The following is a 7,079-nucleotide window of genomic DNA, read 5'->3' on the forward strand; positions in this document are numbered from 1 at the left end:
GTTGACTAAATTAATAAAATTTTTTATTTAAAATAAAAAATATAAAAATTTAATGAATTACAAATCATGTTAAATCTTTTTATAAGTAAAGAGAATAAATAAAATGGTTAAATATATGTAAATTGATGCAAGAAAAACATGACATTTTAATAGATACATATTTATTTGTTAATTAGTAAAAATGTTTGTATAATATTAAACAAATTAGTTCATTAATTGCAAGTGATATATAGTGTGGGTTGTCTTAAAAATTTTTTAATATAAAACAACAAAAACGATGGTCAATGCTATACTAGTAGATTGGTACCATTTAATTTTTTTATGCATTGTTGTAAGGATATTTTAAATAGGTGTCTTCTGTGGTACCTATTGTTTTATTGTACCTATGGTGACTATAAAGAAGTTTATCAATTAATTGTGGACATCTGGTAACTAGTTTTTTTTTTTTTAAACGTATCACTAAAAATGTTGTTTAAAGAGAAAGTATTACCCTTAATCGTTAACTTGGCTCTGATACCAAATTTTTAATTTCGATTTTTCTTTTAATTTCTTTTTCGAAATTTCTATTAGCTCTTCATATTCTTTGAATAAGTTTATAATTTTTATAGGTGCTTTATAAAAAGTATTGACCATTTCTACCAATTTTAATTTATAACTTTTCAATCTTGTTTTAGTTTATAATATTCTTTTTTGCATGGATTATTGTATATAAAATCTTTTATCTGTTTGTCTTTTTCTTTAATATAACTTCTCAAATCATCAATAACTTCTTTTATTTCTACACTTTCTCCTGTTTCTAAATATCTGTTTAATTTTTCAATTTCATTCTCCATTTTTTCTTTTAACAGCTTTAATTCTTTTAGGTCATAATATGGTTTTCCAGGCATTTATAACTTTTTTAAGTTTAATTCCAACTTGTTTATATTTATTCTTATTTCTATCCTTTTTATTATAAGATCATTAATTTTAATCTGAAGATTGTTTAATTCCCTTTTATACTCCTTTATTTTACTTTTTAATTTTCTCGTCCTATTTCTTTTAATTTTATTTTCTGGTTTTTCAATCTTTTTATGCTTCATTATTTATTTTAAAATTTCTGCAAACTCTATCATTGATTCATCACTATTTTCTAGAGATTCTATTAATTTCTCTAGCTCTTCAACTTCTCTTTTCAACTTGTCATAGATTATTTTTAGGGCTTTAAATGCTCTTTGATTTATTTCAGAAAACTGTAAATAATTCAACCGATTTTTTCTTTCAAATAGCTCTTGTTTCTTGTCTTGATAAGTTACATATATTTCTTCTTTATTTACTGTCATAATTTAGTGTTTAGGGTTTCATTTAATTTTTCGACCTTGTTTGTTAGTTCTTTTATTTCAGAATTTTCTTCTTTGATTTTTAACTTAGATAAACTTAAAGGGCTATTAATTTTAGATTCTCTTATTTGAAAATTCGATGAAACTAATTTTCCTGATGGTTCTTTTAATAATAGAACTGGGTTTTCAATAGCTTTATATTTTGGTATTTCTGTTTTTATAATTTTCTGAAATAATTCATCAACATAAATTCTTTCTCTATTTTTAAATATTATACTATGATGGCTATTTGTTAAAGCATAATTTATTGCATATGTAATTGAAAATGGTTCATCATCTTGTTCCATTAGATTCTTTCTGTGAAATTTATAAGCTAAGCTTATAGATCTTCCAAGATTTTCAGTTGATAAAGGTATAGCGTATCCAAGATGGGCATTGAATTTAACATTTACGTTTGCCAAGTTTCATGAACAATTCCAATTATTTGATCTATTGGGTCATCAGTAATTCTTTTATCACAGATTGCTAAGCTTATTGGTGAATTAATTCCTTTCATATATGTAGATTTGATTAAGACTTGTATAGTACTAATATGGATCCATCCAATTTTAGATCTTTTTTGTTGATCCTTAATTTTCTCAATTTGTTTACTCAATTCTTCATCATTTATCAAAGCTATTTCAAGTTCTCCATTGGCGGATTTTATTTTTATAGGGGCTTCAAGTTGAATTTTTCCATAGTATATTATATTTTTTCTATTAAAAACTTCTTTTAAAAGATTTTGTTTATTAAAATTTTCATTTGATTTGAGATTTAATTCTATTTTTAGAACAGCCTGTTTTTCATTATCTAATAAAGCAGATAATCTACAATAATCAGATTCTTCCGTTAATTCTAAACTTTCTAAATAATTCATAACTAAGAGATTAGGATAAAGGCGTACCTTTCTGGAGAAAAACTTCCTTTATTTAGTATATTTTACATAAGATGTTTTTATCTCCAAAGGGGAGATTGTAGATACTAACTCCAGAGGGGAGTTTAGAATTGATTTTTCCTAAGGGAATTCTTCTTCAAACTATAGAATCGCCTCGGCAGCTTCCTCCTTGCTCTCCTAGCATATGAGTACTCTTAGCCTCCTGCTTTCTATGGTTTGATGATTTCTACAATTGCCTAAGCAACCTATTTATAATGGTTGGGTCTGATGGACAATTTCCATCCTTACCCTTCTTATGACGTCATTGCTTACGTCATTGTTTATTATCTTGCACCAGCTACATTGTTGGTGCTCTATGACCTAAGCGCTGACGTCATTATGCAATAATGTTGAGAGATGCTTCAGATGTGCTGTCCTCCTCTTTCATTATGTGGCCTTCAGATGCGTTGTCTCCTTCCTTTATCATGTGGGTTGATTCCGTTTCATTATTGCTTTCTTCAGATAACTCTGAGACACATAGCTGGCACCTGTGGTCTTCTCTGTCTTTTATCAAATAGCAGAGATTCCTCTTTATCCCTTCGGGGAGCTTTTCTAAGAGTCCAGATAAGTTGTAGAATGCTGATTCAAATTCCACCAAGAGTCTCATCTCTCTTTCTTCAATTTCATTCCTTTTACTGGACACAAGCAAAGTATTTCTGCTTTTATAATTGATTCTTGTGTGAGATTCCCTTGTTATCTTTTGAGTTCTTTCGAAGACCCTTGCTAGTGTGCTAGCTAGTCTTCCTTCATGACTGTAGATTGTTAAATCTTGAACTTGATCAATTGGTTGAAAATTTCCTGGGAAGACGGACATGAAGATTACTTGATGTGCTGGAACCAAGCATTCTTCTTCTTCATTAAAAATAGGTTGACTATTCGTAAATTTTAGGGATATATCCCTTGGATTTACGTTGTCAATCATATTTTTAAATCTCTTTACTGCATCAATGAACCCTGCAGGAAACTCACTAATAATTTTTAAATCATTAAAAATTAAAATTGTATCAATTAATCCATACTGAAAAAACTAATAGGTGTCAGATGGGGAAGCATCTGGAAATATAACTAGCTTTGTTAGCTGTTCTTTGGCAATAGGATAATATCCCAAGATTGCCCTTTTTTCTTCAGTCCAATTCAGGACTATGTTAAGGGTTTCTCTGAGATTTGATTTACAGACCTTTTTCTTTTCCTTGATTTCAGCCCTTGTAGGAATGTTTCTTATTATTCCTGTTCTCTGGGTTTGAATTGGAGCTTTATCTGCTCTTTTTAGGGTTTGCTCTGGATGAAGAGCTTCATATTCTCTGAAAGATTCCTTTGCTTCTTCCAGTGTTAAAAACCCTCCTTTATGAATTATCCTTGATTGATGTATAAATGGTGCTGCTTTTTCCCATGCATCATATACTCCTTTCATGGGACCATTATAAATTACATAATATTTTTTATCTTGGGTGGATTTTTTGATAATTTCAGCAATTGTTTTATTTTCTGGAATTTTTTCTTCACCTGATTTGTCCACCACGCTTAGCTGGCTGAACTCTGATGGTTTTGGTTGTTGTGTTGATTTCATTGCTTCGATGGCCTTCTTGAGGGATTGGATCTGTGTTCTTATTTGCTGACAATGCTTGCATTTTTCGAGTTCTTGTTCGTATTTCTGGATTTCTTGATCTAATGCGTTGTAGACAAACTCCATTCTCTTGTTAATGTATCTGCAATAACATTTTTGTCACCCTTAATATATTCAATTTTTATTGGATATTGTAACAAAAATAATTTCCATCTTACCAATCGTCCATGATTATAATCAACTTTTAAATTATATCGTATGAAACCTGTTAGGTAACTTGAATCTGTCCTTAATGTAAAATTTCTGGGTAGTAAATCAATTTTCCATTTCTTAAGAGATTTAATTGCTGCTAGAGTTTTCTTTTCATGAGTGGTATATCTCTGTTCTGTTGGAGTAAAAGTCCCTGAAATATACCTGCAAAGTAATTTCTTTGGGGAATATTTAGAATCTAGTGATTCTTTTTCTTGTTCCAAACTTTTTATAGCTTTCTTAGCTTTTAGACATCCTGACCAGGTTATGTCTGAAGCATCTGTTTCTACTATTAAGTAGTCATTTTCTTCTGGAATATAAAGTTCTGGAAGTTTTTCACAAAGTTCTTTAATTCTTTGAATTTGCATACTATCTTTTTCATCCCATTTCCATTCTTTTTTAGTACTTATTTTTGGAAATAAGCTTTTAGTGCATTCTGTTATATTCTTTAAAAATCCTTGATCGGAAATATAATTTATACACCCTAGAAATCTTTGTAATTGTTTTCTATCTTCTATTTTATTAAGAAATAAATTTACCTTTTCTAGGACGTTTGGCTGAAGTTTTAGCTTTCCTTGAGTGGATAAAATTAATCCAAGAAACTCTATTTCTTGTTTTGCTATTCTTGTTTTCTTTTTGCTAAGAACTAATCATTTCTATTTACATCTTTCTAAAACTATTAATAATTTTTGAAGATGATCTTCTTTATCCTGTTTTGTAAAAATTAATATATCATCAATGTATACTAAAACAAATTCATTTAATTCTTTTAGATTTTCTTCCATAAATCTTTGATAAATACCTGGGGCTTGCTTTAATCCGAATGGTAATACATTCCATTCATAAAGCAACACACTTGTTGATTCTTTTGTTGGGCAAGTAAAAGCAGTTAATTTCTTTGTTTCTTCGTCTAAACGAAGTTGCCAATATCCTGATTTTGCATCAAGAAATGAAAACCAAGTTGCTCCCTTGATTTTTTCTAAAATATAATCTTTTCTTGGAAGTTTATGAGCATCACCAATAGTTGCTTCATTCATTTTCTTATAGTTTATTACCATTCTTCGTTTTCCCCTTTTAATTTCATTATTGTTTTCAACGTAAAAAGCTGGAGCCGCATGAGGACTTTTACTTAATCTTATAATTCCTTTTTCCAAAATATCTTTACATTCTAATGAGAACTCTTCTCTATCTCTTGCGGAATAAGGAGTTTTATTTGGAACATTTATCTCTTTTGTGGGATCTTTTAATTTAATGCTTACTAATTCGTTATTTGTATTTTTAATATCTAAAGGATTTTCAGCGCAAATTTCATCCAAAAGTTCTTCTATCTTTATTTCAAGATTATTTTTTGGAATATTTATCTGGAAGTATAAATTTAAATAACATGTTTCTAATATGGAAAATATTTTAAATTTTAAGATCTTATCTATAGTAGTAGTTGGTATTTTTATACGGTTTGATTTTTGATTTATTGAAGAATCGTGTGGGGCTTTTAAAACTATATATGTTAATTCTTGAATGAATGGATGATATAGCTTTAAAAAGTTATTTCCTATGATAAAATCCATTCCAGAATCTAACATATATATAGATGGAACAATGAACCTATAATTTTGAATAAAAATTTCAACCATCTCTGCTTTTTGGTCAATTTTATGTATTGATTTGTCAGCTATTCTAACTCTTAATGGTTTCTTTAATTTTTTCCAATCAAGTTTTATATTTGAACTAGCAAAACATTGTGTTGCCCCAGAATCTATGAAAGCATTTATAAACTTTTCTGTTATTTTTATAGTAATAAATGTAGCATTATTACTCAGTCTCTGAGTCTGTTTCCGAGATATATTCAAAAATATAGTCTAAGTTATCATCAGATTCTTCTAATGGTTCCATGAAACAAGACTTAGCAATTTCTATTTGTTTAGTAAGATCCTTTTTATCCTTCTTTTTCGGGCATTCATTTGCGTAGTGTCCTTCTTCTTGGCAATACCAACATTTACAATTTTCTTTTTTATTCGGGCAATAGTTATTTCTTTGTCTTTTGTTTTTATTGTTATTTTCTTTTCTAAAATATCTCTTTTTTCTCCAGTTTGGATAGTATTTTCTTTTTCTAAATTGATATTTTCTTTTTCTTTGAAAATTTTTATTAAGACCATATTTTTGAGGTATCTCTTCATTATCCTGACAGCAAATTCTGATTATATTTGCAAATCTTTTTTGAGTTGCTTCTTGCATACAACGTTCTTTTATTTCCTCTCTTATTGCAGAGGTTGCTCCACCAAAATTATTTTCAATTGTTCCTCTATTTATTTCTCTTATAAATCTTTCCATTATAAATTCATTAGCAGGATATGGAAGTTTTGTTATATACATACTAAGATAATGATTTTTATCTTCTTCTTTTAATTTGTAATAATGTATTCTATATTCGCATATATAAGATTCCACATTACATAGATCATATATCTGAATATTAGCTAAATGGTTTTTTACTTCTTGATATTCTTTATTATAGACTTCTTGTTTATGATCTATAATATTTTTTCCAAAAAATTCTTTATATAGAATCATCATTATATATAATATCTTATCATAAGCTGTTGCTTTTGTTGCTAATTCTTCTATTATTTGGTTTTCTATTGATGTCATATAATCTCTTATAGTTCCTTTAGTATGAAACCCTATGTAGTTCCAAATATCTCTTCCAGACAATTCACTAAGCTTTGGATTAGTAAAAGCTTCTAATAAAAAGGAATTCAACCAATTTTCGAAAATTTCTTTTTCATTCTTTTTACAGTCTAAGTCAAGCATTCTTTCTCCTTTCATTTCCTGGATTTTAGGGACATATTTTGATGGTATTTTTGTATATTTTGAATCTTTATTTATAAACCCTTTTTTAAAAGCATAATTATCAAAACCTGTTTCCCATTTAAATTGAGATTGATTATCCTTAGATGTTCTAGCTTCATTTTTAACT

This window comes from Arachis stenosperma, chromosome 6 (assembly GCF_014773155.1).
Source record: "Arachis stenosperma cultivar V10309 chromosome 6, arast.V10309.gnm1.PFL2, whole genome shotgun sequence".
NCBI lineage: Eukaryota > Viridiplantae > Streptophyta > Magnoliopsida > Fabales > Fabaceae > Arachis > Arachis stenosperma.